Raw genomic sequence first — 19,051 nt, 5'->3', positions numbered from 1 at the left:
GACAAAATTTACATTTTCCCTGACAATTACAAACTAAACTAAATCGATGTTTTTGCAAATGGAAATAATAAACTCATACAGATCCACGTATGGTTGTGTTAAGTACCAATATTATCTTCAATGAAATCGACTAATTTCTCTATTCTCTATGATATTAATTCAAACTGCAAAATAGTGAATTTGGAAAATTATTACAATTCACAAGCTAGGGAAGGATTACGGAATTCTGTCATATGCAGTATGTTTAAAATAAAATACTTGATTATTTTTAAGGTTACGACTGAATGAGATAAGAGTGAAGAGTGATTGACTAAGAAATACAGGGTGTCTATAAAGTCACTTAACATTTCAATGAACTAATGACAAATCTTTTCTTTTTTCCAAGTGATCTGATAAAATATACTCTATAGAAGAGAGAATAGCCGTTGTTTGTGCTCGTCTGTGTGGAATGATGTTTGAAAACTTGCATGTTCTATGTACACAAACATGTCCTAGAAAAGACAAGAATGTTGGATTTCATCGAATTTTTCGTTGTTTTAGGACATTTCTTTTTAAAAAAATCGCTAAAAACACCAACAATTCGCATTTTATGCCAAATTCGCATTATTTCGATATTTCAAACTGGCGAAAAATGTGTCCAGACATCACTGCCCATTCCTAAACATAACTTCGCAGCAATTACCATTTTGCACGGTTTTGGCGTTTGCAAAAAATCAATGTCCCTACTAATCGGAAATTACTTCTGGCCACCCCTCGTATAAATCAGTAGATGGAAAGTGAAAATGTAGCAGGGCTGGCAGAGAAAAGTCAATTCTTGAAGAAAGTGATTTGCTTATGATTGAATGATTCGAGTAAATATGATATTAAAATATTTACGTATTTATTATTAGTATTTTATTTCATAATATTGGACATTAACCTTACTCAGTGAGAGATTAATGACCATCTCTCATGAGTAGAGCCCGGAAGTTTGGCAAAATGCCTCTTTTTATCTACTGCATATATTGATAAAATTTTTCCAGATATACGTTTTTTATGTTGTTTCGAATGTTTTAGAAGCCTTTTCATTTTGCCTATTTTGCCTATTTGAGACCCCAGTGCCTATTTTTAATTATAATGCCTTTTTTGCCTTTTTCAATGAAATTTGACCATTTTTTTAAAAAAAATATGTCAGGGTGGCTACAAACAAGCAGAAATGAAATTCCCTGACTTTTCCAGGTTTTCCAGGACAAAATTTACATTTTCCCCTGACAATTACAAACTAAACTATATCACTTTGCTCTGTGATGCAAATGGTTTGGTTAGAGGTTGAAAAAATCATGGGAAATAAATGATTTAATGTGGCTGTCGGAATTATTCCACGTACGTATAACTCTATAGTTTACTCTTGAGTAAAATGTTGGAAAACTTGCATGTTCTATGTACACAAACATGGCCTAGAAAAGACAAGGATGTTGGATTTCATGGAATTTTTCATTGTTTTAGGACATTTCTTTAAAAAAAATCTCTTAAAATGCCTACAATTCGCATTTTTTGCCAAATTCGCATTATTTCGATATTTCGAACGGGTGAAAAATGTGTCCAGACATCACTGCACATTCCTAAACATAATTTCGCAGCAATTACCATTTTTCACGGTTTTGGCGTTTGCGAAAAATGAATGTACCTACTAAATTACTTTCTGGCCACCCCTCGTATAAATCAGTAGATGGAAAGTGAAAATTTAGCAGGGCTGGCAGAGAAAACTCAATTCTTGAAGGAAGTGATTTGCTGTTATGATTGAATGATTCGAGTAAATATGATATTAAAATATTTACGTATTTATTATTAGTATTTTATTTCATAATATTGGACATTAACTTCACTTAGTGAGAGATTTAAGACCATCTCTCACGAGTTTAAACAGACAGGACAGAGAGTGGCGTTAATTTCATTGCAATACTAGTGTTGCAGTAAATTGGAGGTTGGGAGCATGCACTTGCCATTTTTTAAAACGTTCACCAATGCAGATTTATGTTCCGCTTTTTCGTGATAGTATTCAATATATATCCAGTTTGGTTGGATTCTTCTTGATATCTAAGAATATTGCAATGTCATTGTAAACGTATGTTAACTTGTGCGAAGCCAGTAATACGTCAGGATGATAAAAGAAAGCCTTCGCAAGCACTGTTACATTCAATAAGGTGAAGTGAGCCAGAAGAGTAACAAAATTCCAGCAGCATATTTGCAGTCTAAAGCTCATCTTGTTTACGCATGCGATTTTTGTTGGATGTTTCAGTCCATGTAATTTCTGTCGCATGTTGTAGTGAGATACTTTGTCGGGTGGTGATATTCGACAAAAATTGTATGTATCAATGGAACATATTTGTTTCCATGTTCCTTCAGTTTGCCCAACAAAATGCCTTACTACGACGTCCGACAACTATCGGACGGTGCCACCCGCTCTTATCCCCTCCATCTGTCGACAGGTCCCCTTACTACTTACATACGGACAAGAAAAAATGATAATTCAATGCATTTTCCACATAATATTTAGAGGCTTAACCTTTACTCATCCGATGATACCAACCATATGGTATCATCAGAGTAAGGTCGTACTGGCCCGATGATACCATATGGTATCATGGTGCTGATTACGAAATGAATGTGCTTTTTGGACCTTCATACTCTTATGTTTGGGTGGAAACTCTGACACAGGTCTGGAGCAAGCCTGGGAAATTCATATTGATGACCAACATCCCCCCCCCCCACACCCTCCACAACATATCCATGCCACATTTCCGAACAGAGTTTTATTTCACATTTTGGCTCATTATTCAACTTGTATGGCACCCAAGAACATGAAACATGTTTCATTCTGTTGAGAAATGTCCATTCTTTGAAAAGAATGTAGCAAACTCCACATTTTTGTTTTTTTTCCATTGAAATTCGGGGGTCGAACCACCCCAAACCCGCCTTCCTCGGTTCGGCGTTCTGAATTGTACACGGTTGCATGCTATGATGTTTTAGCTGCAGAACAAAACATATCCGAAGTAGATTGCTCCCTTAGTGCAAAAGTTATAACAATTTTCCTCCAAAAATGCAAATTACCTATTTTTCGTAAAAAAAAAAAAAAAAAAAAAAAATCACATTTTGGCTTATTATTCAACTTGTATGGCACCCGAGAACATGAAACATGTTTCAATCTCTTTGGAAACGTCCATTCTTTGAAGAGAATACTAAGGTTTGCGCCTTCTCCCCAAAATAGCGGGAAAAGAGGAGGTAAACTCCAGATTTTTAAGTTTTTTTTTCATTGAAATTCGGGGGTCGCACCACCCCAAACCCCCCTTTCTCGGTTCGGCGTTCTGAATTGTACACGGTTGCATGCTATGATGTTTTATCTGCAAAACAAAACATATCCGAAGTAGATTGCTCCCTTAGTGCCCAAGTTATAACAATTTTCCTCCAAAAATGCAAATTACCTATTTTTCGTAAAAAAACAGTTTCACATTTTGGCTTATTATTCAACTTGTATGGCACAAAAGAACATGAAACATGTTTCATTCTCTTGAGAAATGTACATTCTTTGAAAAGAATGTAGCAAACTCAACATTTTTGTTGTTTTCCATTGAAATTCGGGGGTCGCACCACCCCAAACCCGCCTTCCTCGGTTCGGCGTTCTCAATTGTACACGGTTGCATGCTATGATGTTTTAGCTGCAAACCAAAACTTATCCGAAGTAGATTGCTCCCATAGTACCCGAGTTATAACAATTTTCCTCCAAACAATCAAATTACCTATTTTTCGTAAAAAAAGAAAAATTACATTTTGGCATATTATTCAACTTGTATTGCACCAAAGAACATGAAACATGTTTCATTCTCTTGAGAAATGTCCATTCTTTGAAAAGAATACTAAAGTTCGCACCTTCTTCCCAAATAGCGGGAGAAGAGGGGGTAAACTCCAGATTTTTGTTTTTTCCATTGAAATTCGGGGGACGTGCCCCCAAGCCCCCTTCCTCGGTCCGGTGTTGTAAATTGTACACCGTTGCATGCGCTGATGTTTTAGCTGCAAAACAAAAGTTATCCGAAGTAGATTGCTCCCATAGTGCCCGAGTTATAACAATTTTCGTCAAAAGAGTGTTCGAAGTCAATGAAGACAAAATTCCCTGACATTTCCCTGACTTTTTTTGACACCTCAAATTCCCTGATTTTTCCCGGTTTTCCAGGTTTTCCAGGTCTGTCGCCACCCTGAACTCTAGATATGGTACTGGCAATTAAATATTCACCTTACCCTACTTGTAGTGTGTGTGTGTTTGTACATTACATATACATGTATCAATCATTCACATATGTGTGCCATCAACTTCCATCAAAGTGATGATATTTCAGACCTGACTCGATCACTAGCATATGCAAAGAGCTGAAATACTTAAATGCTTCTCTTTAAAGACACTAGACATTTCTTTGAAAGTTGAACATCATCTTTACACAGTCTTGAATTTCACACACACACATGCACAGATGAGATTGTAAGGTGAAAGCGTGGCATCATACAGGATGGCAAGGTTAAGAATGGATCCAGTCGGTGCCAGGCACCTTGAAAGAGGCACTTCCCCGGTCTAGGAACTATTAATGTGTGCTGTGGTGTAATGTATATATGGAAGGAATATGTGGGAGTTGCATGGAGAAGGTGATGGTGATTGTGATAATAGCTAAAGAGTGCTCATATACAGGGGATGGACAAAAATATGGAAACACCTGCAGAATTGCACATTACCTTTATTAATATCGAGTAGGACCACCTTTGGCATGCAGAACGGCCTGCAGTCGACGTGAAATGGACAAATACAGGTCGCGTATGGTTGTCAAAGGGATGTTGTACCATTCTTCCTCCAAAGCAGCTGCAAGTTGATGTAGAGATGATGGTGGTGGTGCTCGCACCTTGGTCTCCAAAACCGACCACAGGGGCTCAATAATATTGAGGTCTGGCGATTGTGGAGGCCATGGCAGATGTGACACTTCATCTTCGTGCTCATCAAAACCAGTCCTGGACGATGTGAGCTCTATGAACAGGGGCTCTGTCATCTTGAAACACGGAATCACCATCTGGGAACAAAGTTTGCACCATGGGATGCAGCTGGTCACTCAAAATGGTTACGTAGTCCCTGGCAGTGACATGTCCATGCAGGGTGATGATGGGTCCGGCAGAATACCAGGAGATGGTTGGCCAAATCATAACTGATCCACCGCCATGCTTCACTCTCGGTAACAGACAGTCTGTTATCGTACGCTTGTGCCAGCAGTTGCAAACAATGTAAAGGATGACTCATCCGAAGAGATTACAGTCTTCCACTGCTCCATTGTCCACTTTTTATGGGCGTTGCACCACTGTCTCCATCTAGCAGCATGGTCAACAGTCACGAGTGGTTTGGGAATTGCAGATCTGCCATGAATACCCTGCTTGTGGAGTTCTCTTCTGACTGTTTTGACGCTAACAGGGTTTGTAAGCACTGTATTCAGCTCAGCAGTGACTTTTGGAGCCATGGTGATCCTACCCAATGTGTGTCCGTCTCGGTCACTCAACACACATTTGCACCCACGCTGGTGCTTCGCTGATGTGGTTTTTCTGGAAGTCTCGTAGGCAGTCATGATCTTCGAGACTGTGCCTCTTGACACACCAAACATTTCCGCTACTTTCGTCATGGAAGTTCGCACCATACGCGCACCCACAATTTGCCCTCTTTGAAACTATCAGCTCAGACATGATTCACGATAACCTGCACGGACCGGTCGCTGAACTGTAACTGGCCCATCTGTCAGGTTGGCCAAGGTGTATATCTCGCAGGAAGTGCCAGTGACCACAGCGCCACCTACCATTCAGATGCAAATCGTGTTTGAAATGGCTACTTGTTTTATACCAGGTGTTTCCATATTTTTGTCCATCCCCTGTATGTTCCAGACAAAAGAAAATAAAGCTTTCTACTGTGAAATATTAAAAGTTTGATTGGACAGTAGAACCAAAATCCATAGTCCCATAGCACCATCCTCTGTCTCTGGAACCTGAGGAGTAAGGTCGTGAATAATGGAAGAGGAGGAGAGAAAGCAAATTGGTGGAGTAAAGCACAGTGTACTGCTGCAAACAGCTGGTAGCTTCACTCACTTCCCCTTTCACGAGTTCATAGTTTTAGCCTGCTCAAGGAACTACTTGCACAGACACTTGATTTTGTTTGCTCGCTCCAAATATTCCTGGGACACAGTGGATCCCCGTTTTACATTTTTCTGCATTATACATTCAATCCTCATGGTCTCAACATAGTAAAAAAAAAAAAAAGGTAAAGCGCTCCCCTGTGCATAGCACCACGCCATGAAGGCGTGTAGGGGGTGTGGGGGTAACGCCCCACACTTTCTTGATCCGGTCACGAGTGGGGGTGATGTGATCAGCATCATGCCCCTGACCGCCTTTACCCCCCAGGGTTTCCCCCAGGTACCCATGTTATTCGATGCTGGGTGGGCGCCTGGGCCGCTTCCAACGTTAGAAAAGTTCCCGGATTTGAACCGGCCAGGGAACGAACCCGGGACCTTGAGCATGGTAGTCAGATGCGTTACCGACTGAGCCAACGTGGCCACATACTAAAATGTAATAAAATTTTCCCTGATTTTACACTTTCCCACACTAAGTTTTTCACCTTGGTCCCTTGAAAACCATAAAATTGAGGTTCACACATATAAAAACATTAGGGCTGAGCCAATACCACCTTTGAACCAATACAGATACCGATACCTGAAAATTGCAATAATTAAAGTTTGTTCAAAATATTGATCGATATTGGTATGTAAATCAGGGAGTCGTAACGTACCCAATTTGCGTTACACGTTACGTTCCATTTTGTAGGAGGAAGAGTATGGTTCAGCTGCTGGTACCCACGTAACGTAACGAAATGCAATATGTTATAGACTGACGTTACAGAGAACGTAACAAAATGTATTGTGGTAGATATTAACGTTATAAAGGAACGGAACGAAATGAGCACATTGGAACATAACGTAATATGCAATATGGTATATACTACCGTTACAAGGAACGTAGTAACGAAATGCAATATGGTATATACTAGCGTTACAAAAAAACGTAACGAAATGCAACATGGTAGTAAATAACGGTACATAGGAACGTAATGAATGCAATCCTCCGTAACGGAACGAAGTGAAAGGCAATATGGTTAATTAACGTTACATAGGAATGTAACAAAATGTAAACCACTGTAGCGGAACGGAACAAAATGCAGTTGGGTACATACCATCTGCATAAGGAACGTAAATAAATTCAGTATGGTAGATGTTAACGTTACAAGGAAAGAACAATTCACAAATGTTAGCTGGTAACGTTATAGGCGCGTGACAAATATAATCTATTAAACATCAAGGAAGAAAAAGGAATAGCCCAAATCTCTTACCTTTCTTTTGAACATTGCGAAAAATAACTCAGTATATCGTATGGGATTAATGTGAAATAGCCGTTAAAAATATGGTTGTTTGTAAAAAAATGAATTTCAACCAGGGTTGTTAAAGGGTCAGGAATTTTAAATCAATTCAATTCCGGTTCAGCAGAGAATATTAGCAAGCATAAATGGATCTGGACCGTAAAGAGCCTTTTTGTGTTTAAAATATTTCAATTCGTTCCAGGAACCTTTTCTCCGGATCAATTGAAGTACGGCACAGGGACCTTCTTTCCGGATCAATTTAAAGACGGTCTAAGTTCCATATTGAAATGAAAGAATACGCAACTTGGACCGAATTAAAACTGTGCGATAAAGAAGGTTCCGGTCTTGTTGCGGAACCCAATAGAACCCATTAGAATTTATGGGTTCGTGGACGTTTAACAACCCTGATTTGAAAATTACATTTTTGGCTCGAAATTGAATACAGCTTCCAACTAGTGTAGAAATGAGTAGTCATAGACGTGCGCACGGGGTGCAAAGGGGAGGGGGGCACATGCCCCACCCCATAATCATTGACGTCTGCCGATATTTTCGACGCAGGGACAAGCAAGGTATTTTTCCATGGGGCATATTAACCAGATAATAGTGTTGCCCTCTCAAGAAACACCACTTGAATTCGAAATTATCGCATTCCTGCATTCCCATTATAATAAATTAATGTACATTACTATGACTGGGATCAAATTATACGCGTGAAATATATACTTTTAGCTGACATTCGTTTTCCAAAGGGGAGATGTGGCCATCCTCGCCCCTTTCAGATTTCCATACTCCTCTATTATTATACTTTAATCCAGAAATTTAGGGTTGAGGAATCTTATCGCCGGTTATTAGACGATATTATGCTCTTGAAGAAAATGAAGTATTTCGAAGCCGATGAAAGTTCACAAAGCAACAACGGTGGAAGAAGGTGCAGTGGCACAACCACAGAGGGCAGGGGAGATTAGCCCTCAAACTTGTACGGAAATCAATTCTAGGAGGTAAGGAAGGCAAACATTGGACTATAGAAAGAAAGGTTGCAGAATCTAAGAGTAGCAAGACAAAGGGATACTGAAGATGGATTTAGTTTTCACGTCTGTCGTGCACTATTTCTTCCAGACGGTCAAGAGCACCTGCAAGGAGGCACAGAGGGGCAATTGCCCCCTCTTGATTTCTATCTTTATACAAATATAAATAAAGTTATATAAACTTGGACAGTTGCTGCTGCTTACGGTGTACGTTTTGCCCGTGTAAGGTAATAAATAGATGTATTATTAATTTTTGAAACCCCACCGTTCATTTATAAACACACTGTATATGAGTCATTGTGAATTCGAGTCAATTAAAACATTTTGCGTTGTTGGGAGATTATCTATTAGAATAAAATTTGGACATAATGAATCTAAGTAGAGAAAATGCAACTTGTATATCAAAATTGCCATGTCCAACTGATCTCCGAAAGTAGTGTTTAGCACGTCACATTTCAAGTATATTGTAATAATCTTCAATTAAGCCAAACGTTAACGAACAAAACAACTTTTATTTAACTTATAACTTCATGTTATATAAACTACATGAAATACATTTAACAAAGACAAAAGACAATCTCTCTCCAACTCGACTTGCTCACAGTATCTCTTCTAAAATTTTTATCTTTTATATTTTTCGTAACTTCTATCATATATGATTGATTAATTTGAGTCCACTTTATGCACAGTTAGGCTAATCGGGACTGGACCTACAGTTTAAATTGAAATCCCAATCACTTGTGTCTCCACCGGGTATCGAACCCGGGACCCCTTCATTACAAGGCGACGACGCTACCACTGCGCCATCGGGGAGGCCATTTCAAGTATAGTCCATGATTGTATCTAGTAGTATATGAACGAGATGTGTCCCTCCATTCAAACAATACGTGGCTTGTCCCTACCGAACGAAGTGTGTCACTTATAAATTAAGTTTCCGAAAGCAGGTATATTATGCATGAACAGAACAAAAAATACTCGTGAGAAATTACAAAAATTATAAGTAAGTTCGTGGCGGGAGTTATTGACGGTTTTCCCCACAACCTTTCCGCTTTAGGTTCCGGGTTCGAGTCCTGGTCTGTAAATATCTTTTTTAGGTGTCTCTTAATTAATTTAATCTAATTATCATCCATCTTCATAGTTTCGATTAATTATAAAAGTGACATAAAAGCGAAGCAAAATAAGAACAAATAAAAATAATTGCAAAATGATTACAATGTCAGAACTACATTTGAAAAATAAAATGCGAACAGAAGATTCATTTTCAAACAGGTATTTGGGTAGAATTGTGTAGACAGACAGCATGCTCCCGAAAGTTGCCAATCCACGTGTAGCATTACCTTCGATACTGGGGTTGTGCTTTTTCAGGAAAGTTTGCTCGACGCTCTTCAAGCGTCTTATCAAGAATGCCTCGGTGTTTGCAGCATTACCAACTTATTTTCCGTCGGGAAAATCTTTTTTCTCCTATTTAATCTGCGGTTGGCTCTACAATACATCATATTAAACGAGATACAACAACTGAATTACGGCGAAGTAGGTTAGAAACCCTGCGTGCTCAAGAGCAGCTTCGATAAGGCACCTGAATTGTTTCGAGCTGAACCAGGAAATGGGCGATGTTTATTCCCCAAGGCCATTCCGTAAAACTAATGCCACAAGAAGTTTTCTGTGTGGATTTGTGAGCATGAAATTGTAGGTTAATGATAGTGCTACAAGACGTCAAGTGGATTTATTTTTCTGTTTCGTTATTTTAGATAGCTTTCCTACCTATATAGTTTGAATAACTAATTAATCATTTGATGAGCAGACAAACACGAAGAAGCCGATCCCGTGGCAAATTGGTTAGCGTAATAAACTGCAAAGTCTAATGTCGGATTAGAGCCTGGACTAGAAAATATGTATGGGTTGGGTCATTGTCTTTATACCACTTCCATCACCTATCACATCCTTTATCATCGCGATTAACCGAAAGTGGTAGACGCAAAATAAAAATAGAACCTTTGCATGGAAGTCCGAAAGAGAGGCAAGGGAGGGGGGGGGGGTGCACGACCCACCTGGAAAATGAAAGTCAACCAAAAACTATATATATATCACACAATTCCATTTCAGCTGCAATAATATATGTTAATTATTGCATGAACATAACTAGCTAACTAACTAACTCTCTAGCCTTCTTAAACCCGAAGGTTCATGGCTGCAGCAACACAGGCCTTCCATCTGTCCCTATCTTGAGCAAGTTCTATATACTCTTTTCCATCCCTACCGATTTCCTTTAGGTCTATCTCAACGTTGTCCCTCCATCTTCGTCTTGGCCTTCCTAAAGTTCTCTTACCATCAGGTTTCCCAACAAGAATCCTGTAAACTCCTCTTTCCTCTCCCATTCGTGCCACATGGCCTGCCCACCTAAGTCTTCTTGATTTAATTATTCTAATTGTCTCCTCATCCCTTTTAGGTCCAAATATTTTCCTAAGGATCTTATTTTCAAATAAGATGAATATGATAACTTCAAATTAAAGCAATGTTTTTTGAGGAGACAACACTGTTATGCACCTTGTTTGCCCCCCCCCCCCCCCCGGAAAAACTACCTTGCTTGCCCCTCTTTGGAAAAAAACTCAACAAAGTGCATTGTGAGGGAAATGCGTTTCAAGTTGTCAGGCACAGTTCGAGCTCCACAAAAACTTGGTAACAGTAGATCGGAATGTTTCATGCGTGATTTTCAAAGATTTTATGGAGTTTGCACTGTGCCTGGCAACTTGAAACGCATTTCCATCACAATGCACTTTGTTGAGTTCGCCCTTCGTATCCACAATGCCTCATATTTTCAATTACTTTGAAGCATTTTGGACCATTTTTTATTTTTATAAGCAACTGCATCAATTGATAGAATGATCTTAAACATGAAACTAATTGTTTCTTCCAATGATTAACTGTTTTCTTTGCCTTTCATTACGCTAGGTCACTCAGCCGCTATCTTCGTTGTGAGCCTAGATTAAGTGTGATTGGAGCTTATCCTATATGCTTTCTTCATACAGCATGGCTGTCGGCTACATGTTTGACATCTTAACACAACTTCTTTCAAACATCGCTCATGAAATGTATTTCACCTATCGTCCTACGGGAATCCGAGGGACGTAACTACAAAAATGCTGTTTTCAGTTTCGTGAAAAAAAATCCTCTGAAGAGTATTTGGAGTAAATCGACATTTTCCACTTCTAATGCTTATCTGTAAGGCGGAGTCACGTTTAAGAGTCATATTCCTAAGAATACATTATTTCCTCTCCTATTAATTTGATAAATTAGAGTTAAGTCGCTCTGGTTCTCACACACGCTTTCAGCTCCTATTTTCCAAAATTTGGCACGTTAGGTATTACGCCAGATGTGTCATTTGGGTACGCTACTACATTTTTATTATATGCCTGTGGAGATTCGAACAGTGTTCTCGGCTTGCGAGCCAGGTTATATCGGCGTTAGCGTCCAACGTTTGGAGCGCGTACATTCCTCTAAGCAGGATGCTCCAATGTATGCGCTCGAAACATTGGACGCTAACACCGATTTAAGCTGGCTCGCAAGCCGAGAACACTTCGTCAGGAAAGCTACACTTTTTTACCCATGAAAGTTATTGTCCGTGGCCTGCAAGCAAGGTTCTTGCAACAAACTGCCTCGAGAGAATTATGCGTAGGCTATGTGTGACTTTTCTGTTTCTCAGACCACGTGTGACTACCTACAAATTATGTGAAACAATAACATAAACAACTTCCCATCTGAGTATGAGAAACCACTTGCATTCTAGCCGGGTTCGATTCCTGGTGGAGGCACAGTGATTCGAATTCCACTTTAAACTGTAGGCCCACTCCCAATTAGCCTATCTGTGCATACAAGTGAACTTAAAACAAGACAAACTTTCATTCTAACCTCAGTCACTTATGGGAGCTGCTTAGAAGTAGTAGTGTTGACTGCCATGACTAAAATTTCTGGATCCAAGTTCACTTCGTCTCAACGATTTTATTTGTTGTCCCCTTTATGCACAGTAAGGCTAATCGGGACTGGACCTACAATTTAAAGTGGGATCCGAACCACTTGTGCCTCCACCGGGTATCGAACCCGGGACCCCTCTCTCGACGGTTTGACTGAGTCTGCACTCCCTGCGTTTCACTCCGCTGTCTATGCAATGTAGTTTTAAAAGTTGTTAACTGAGGTATCCTAGTCACCAATTCCACCGCTGCCACCGGTTAGTCAAGGTGTGACTCATCATCAGCCAGGCTCGGACGAAACGCAACTCATTAAACCGTCGCGGACGAACTGTAGCATTTTTCTAGGAATTTCGCTTTCGGACGAAACGCTACTGAACCGTACAGCAGTCCCAGTGCCTGCTCCAAGTTGCACAGCTGCTTTCGGAGCTCTTGGTTTGGAAAGGGAGTGGGGATGAGGAAAGGGTCTTGATTTTTCATACTGAAGCTCGTTCATTTCGTTCTCCTATTTCTCTTGGTTGAATTTTCTGAGATACGGAATCTACCTCATTTTCCTTTTCATTACGTTTTATTGCGTCACCCACGGTACGCTTACATGTACTTAACATTTTCAATTTCCCTGTACCTGCACCCTTTGGTTAGGTAAAAATAAATAACTGCAGTTCGTCAAATGTTGTATTTTTGTTTTTGTTACCCATTTTTCTCGTACTTCAGTCAGGGGCAATGGAGCTACTGGTAACAGGCGTAGTTAGGAAATAGCATGAATTGTTTCTTCCCCGCACTGTAGTTGACCGATAAAAGAACTATGTAAAGTCTCGTTTCTATTACCACAAATTTTACCGCGCAACATGACACGCGGCATGCGACGCTGCATGTGCCAAGCATTTGTTGAAATGGAAACTGTCTGCAACATGCCGCGGCGCAAGTGCCGGGGCAAAATTGCCCCAAACGATTAAGACGCACAACGTGCGCGGCGACAATGGAAACAGCCTGCAGCAAGTTCCTGGGGCACGGGCATGCGCACTAGAGTAGAAACAGACGACGCGACTGCAATCTGTGGTCCAACAAGATTTAATAACAATGCAAAATCACTTGCAGTCATTCTTACAAAGTTTTCGTATCCACTTTGAAGACGTAAGTCTCTCATCAACGAGTTATATGCTCCTTCCGAATTTCTTTTCGCTAGAAAACTTCTAATCCACCATCTAGGTTGTTTTCGCCTCTTTTTTTTTTTTTTTTTTTTTATTTCATGATACGCGCCTGCCATAACCACAAAACCCGCCATAGCTTTATTGTTCATCTTTACCCAAGTTAAATCACCACCAAATTATTACAATACAAGAGAAGAAACACTGACTACTCTAAAGCACTGCACAACGCTACACTGCGATCCTGCACTCCAGTGTTGTTGCGGACGTATTTTGAAGAAGTAGTTTTGAATTGGAAGCAGTACGAGTACACTAAATGACGCGCAACATGCGCCGGCACATGTTGCACCTCATGGATCTGGAACTTGTCAGAATGGAAACGTAGCTTAACAGAAACAGAAGGCTTTCACGATTTGTCTGAATATTAAAGTGATCTCTTCTTTCACACCCAAACATAAATAACTATTTTCAGATTTGAAACCGTAACAGGGGTGTAAGAGGTGACCTTCCACGTAGTACACCCAATCGTCAACTTCATTCCACGTAGTACACCCTGGACTGCTCTTTGCAGACTAACGAGGCTCTGGCGACTGACCCTATAGCCAGTATAATTCTGTGTGTTCTGTTTTTTGTCATGTGTGCTGAGTGCCCCTTTAGAGCCTCAGCTTTTAACCTAACTCAGAATATTTTAATATTTCAGTTATTCGATATTACAGTTACGTTATTTGTTATGGTAAGGGGCTGGACCCCGTATAACGTGGCGGTTGCAAAATAGCCTAAGTGCTGACGCCCCCAAAATTAAAAAAGAAAAACTGTAACGGGGAATATAGCTTTAATAAATGCCTATAAATATTTCACTATCGTTTATATTTATGTACATGTTATTAATTTTGAAATATTGTGAAGAAATGCAACAAAATGCTACATCTTCGATTACTAATGTGAGCCACTGTACATGTTATGTTTATATTTCATGAACGATGCGACACCACAGGTCCCGAGTTCAGATCCCAGCCTGTGTATTGTTTTCATTATTTTCTTCGTGATGTCCTTTCATCAATTTTGTCATTGCATCACCCATCCTCGTCTTCGCGATTAGCCAAAAGTGGCAGAAAACCAAAGTTAAATATAACAAATCAAAATCAAACATTACTTTGCAAGACAAGAATGGATAGGTTATTTTGAAGCTGCTGTTATTAAAAGCAAATTGTATGTAGCTTTCCTAGACAGAAGTTTCAAACACAGAAACTGATTGATTGGATAAGGGCTGTGGATTCCTACTCGAGCAGAAAATATATATCTTTCAATTTATTACGTACAACAATAGCAGACTGATTTCCCGCTAAATCAAAGAAAACTTCCATTCACGGTTACAAATTGACGTGTTGAATGACCTTAACTACAGACTTCTCTCACTCCAATTCTGATTAATAGAACAGCACACCACAACGTGGGTCATTAAATATTTCCAACTTACTCTCGAGTTCCTCAACTAAAAATAAATCGACTGCGAGACAAAAACTCCTCTGCGATAACTATATACCACGTTATATGCAGAGTATATGTAAGTTGAAATTCCATCATAATAATTTGAATTCTTCAAGTAGTAGCTACAAATATAATTTTTCATGCATATTTTCTTAGCAAAATATGAAGTTTCTCACTTCACAAGGATAACATATATATAGTATTTCACAAGAGTTTTTAGTTCGAGCTAGTCGTAGGCCTAATATGAATATAAACGTCACTTCATTACTTAGTTTAAAAAAGTGCCAGGCAATCAAAATTCGAGGTATGCCTGAAATTATTTGTAGTATCTCATGTATCAAGGGGGCTTTATTAAGTAGTAATAGTAGAAACGTAATTATACTGCATGTTGCAACTGAAACCCTAGCCTCGAAGACCGAAGTCGTTGGGTGGTCCACTCATACACTCGGTACCAAACATTTCAAGTTCGAGGAGACACCTGGGCATGGCTGTTTTTTTTTTTTTTTTTTTTTTTTTTTTGTAAGCATCCCTTCATAGATTTAATATGATCATCATTCATCTTCATCGTCGCGATTATCTACAAGTGGCAGAAAAGAGATATAAAACAAGAATAATGTATAACAAACAAAAGAGGATAAAAGGATGAACTGAGTTAATGATAGGAAGTTTTATAACATTACTGTTTCTTGAAGAATCCTGTCCTTTGTTACGATTTTATTTCTCAGTCACACGTTGCTCAATGTTCACGTCGACTGTCGTCCTTACGTACTTGAAAATTACTTTCATGTCTGCCTATGCTCTTCTTTCAAACGTGGTAGGTGGGCGCTCTGTCTGTTTCTACACCAAAAAGTTTAATGAACCTCCTGTCCAAGAAGACAAGAATTACTGAAAGTAATTTTCAAAATTGTAAGCGTATGAGGGCCCTTGTAAATGATAAAATATACTGTCCTTTTATTCGATTAGTTTTGAGAATCACTTCCCATACAATTCTTGCCTTCTTGAGAGTCCAATGGCCCTGTCTAGCGGTTTCGTTTGTTTCGTACAACAATTCCATCTAACGTTTCGTTTCTACGTAGTTTCTACTTGCTAAAAGTGCCTTTCATATCGCCCCAGGGCGTTCTCTACTCGGCTGCTTCGTGACCGAAGGTCACGTGTACAAAGTTTGAGGATTCACATTTTCCGATTTTGCGTGGTGCTGCTGCTACGAGCGAACACAAGGGAAAAAACCTTGGACGAAAAGTCCCAGCGCAGCTTCCCTTCTACTCTTCAGCTCGGCCCATAAGGAAGAACGGTCAACTCTCCCCCTCCCCTCCACGCGGTAGTACAGTGCACAGGAGTCGCGGGTCTGCACAGGTTTCTTTCCTTGTGATTCAGTTCGCCTTATCAAGGTCGTGCAGCAAGCAATTATTTTTCGTCTTCCGATAGGAAAAAGCTTGCCTCTCGCTTACGTGGATGAACGCGTAGCACAGATGATTCTTTGGTTGGTCCTTTATGTTTCGTCCTTCAGCAACTTAATCAAAGCACGAATCATTCTCATCGCCAAACACACTGTATTTTTTTAATTGATGTAACACATGTAAACTGAAAAAGAGAGAGAGAGAGAGAGAGAGAGAGAGAAAGAGAGAGAGAGAGAGAAAGATATACATAAACGTTTTCTTACAACAAACGTTTGTTTTCCTATCGTATAAAGTGAACGCACATGTTAAAATTCATCTTGCATAGATAATCAAATTAGAACAAATCCACGTAAAGTGATTTAGTATGCAGAAAATAAATATATTTGTGATAAATACATAGTTAATCAGTAAATTCCAATAACCAGGACTTCTGTCACGCCGAATCTTGTTTACGGATGTTTTCAAACGTTTTGTTTTACAATTTCATTTTTTCACTGACATCCAAAACGAAAATACGTATTATAATTTAATGACTTTCAAAATGTCAAAATACTGTAATGTTACTATGCTGCCGATCACAATTATGAGGCTTCTTTGAACCAGGGTTTCGGAGCGGAGCGGATCAACGCTCCAGCTGTTGCCCACGCTCAGGAGCGAGGAGCGAGATTCTAAGAAATGGTTCGCTCCGCTCCGGAGCGAGGAGCGAAATTTTAGAAAATAGTTCACTCCGCTCCGGAGCGGAGCGCTACCTTGACACGCTCCGCTCCGGATCGGAGCAGAGGAAGTTGGAAAATTTCTCGCTCCGCTCCGGAGCGAGGAGCGAAATTTTATAGAATGGTTCACTCCGCTCCGGAGCGGAGCGATACCGTGTGACGCTCCGCTCCGGAGCGAGATTATAAGAACTTGCCCACTCCGCTCCGGAGCGCTCCGAGGTTGGATAATACGAGTGTATACAGAAAACTAACGATCAAGGGTTCCGAGTACATTAGTAATTTTGTTTGTGGAATTTGTACGGCATTTGAATATCGCCTGTTATTGTTGTTATAAAACTGATTATTACTAAAGCTAACGCCACGGAAACAGTCCAGTCAAGATCACGTCACTCACCTACAGTGTTGCCAATAAGCAAGGATTAATCCTTACACAATACACCAGGGAAGGCACAATCAACCGCATACGTACAACGCGCAATGTGTCAACTGTGAAGCGTAGAAGAAGTGTGGAAAACCTGGAGAACCAGGGGTGTGTAGGAGGCAAGGGGAAGCTTTGATCTTCACTGGACTGTTTTCGTGAAGAGAACGATATTATTATTATTATTATTATTATTATTACTATTATTATTATTACTATTTTCATTATCACTTTTACTACTCTACTAGTACTTCTGGGGACAATATATTTCAATAGCAGGTGTGCCACCTGTGGTTTTATAAGTTGAGAGAATGGAACTCTCATTTCCTGCCACCAGGGATCGCGACTAAAACTCATTTCCGTTCGACTTCTGGTTCGGGCTAAGCACTTCGGCATATCGGTCCGACGTTACAGTCCACACCGTGGGAGAAGTGAGTTATTCCGGAATATTGGTTCGAGTAACATTGGTCAAACTACTGCAGAGAATCCATTTGACCTTTCGAACGCCAGGAGCACGCAGAGGAAAGACGAAACAACGTGGACAGAGGAAGATGACAGGCAGACAGGTGTTCATGCAAAACAAAACACTCGCTGGTGCATGATTGCCATATCTAACTTTCTTTGCGCTGGTTATGATGATACTTTGAATGTAGCGAAAGATAAAAGTTTAAAGTAATTGGGAATTCAGGTTGCTAATTTTCACTGTATGTTTGTTCCGGCATAACTCTCGAACGCCTGGAACGATTTCAACCAAACTTGGAACACGTATCACTTGCAATCTCGAAAGAAATACTGTGTAAGACATCTCTGGCACCCCTAGGGGTGAGGGTGGGAAGGGTTGACAAGTAAAACGACCGATATTAGTGTGGAATCCATAGTTTTCGGGGTCGTTAAGATGAATAGTGACACTCCCAATGCCGTTCAACTCCAAAACACCCCTGGAAACCCTAGGGGTGGGGTGAGAAGGGGGCGACATGTAAAAATAATAAAAAACGACCGATATTAGTGTGGAATCAATAGTTTTCGGGGTCGCTAAGATTAATAATGACACTCTCAATGCCGTTCAATTCCAAGACACTCCTGGCACCCCTGGGGTGGGAAGGGGGTGACATGTAAAACGAGCCCGACCCTGTGGCCGAGTGGTTAGCACATCGCGCTATGACGCCAGGGGTTCCGGGTTCGAATACCGGCTGGGCATGGATGTTTGTGAGTGGCCATTCATCAAGTTCATCATATCATCACTCATTCTCATCTTCGCAAATTAGCCAAAAGTGGCACAAGAAGCGAAGTAAAATAAAGCAAATCAATCAATTAATTAGTTAGTTCTACTATAGACCTTGAATGATTACCAAGGTTTCAGATGCATGGAACTAACGATTAAAGATTTTATTTGTCGTTGTTGTACATTGTTTGCAATAATTGTAGACAGCTTATAATT

The 19,051-nt window shown here is 40.1% G+C and overlaps 1 protein-coding gene across 1 annotated transcript in view; it reads right to left on the bottom strand.

The window, feature by feature from the left end:
- tej (tejas) overlaps positions 1–19,051 on the bottom strand; it is a 125,503-nt gene that overhangs the window by 78,586 nt on the left and 27,866 nt on the right. The gene's annotated exons all lie outside the window — the stretch shown is intronic.

This window comes from Lepisma saccharinum, chromosome 8 (assembly GCF_977018435.1).
Source record: "Lepisma saccharinum chromosome 8, izLepSacc3.1, whole genome shotgun sequence".
NCBI classification, from domain to species: domain Eukaryota; kingdom Metazoa; phylum Arthropoda; class Insecta; order Zygentoma; family Lepismatidae; genus Lepisma; species Lepisma saccharinum.
Note: the sequence above shows the minus strand (reverse complement) of the source record. Positions and strands in the feature narration are given on the sequence as shown.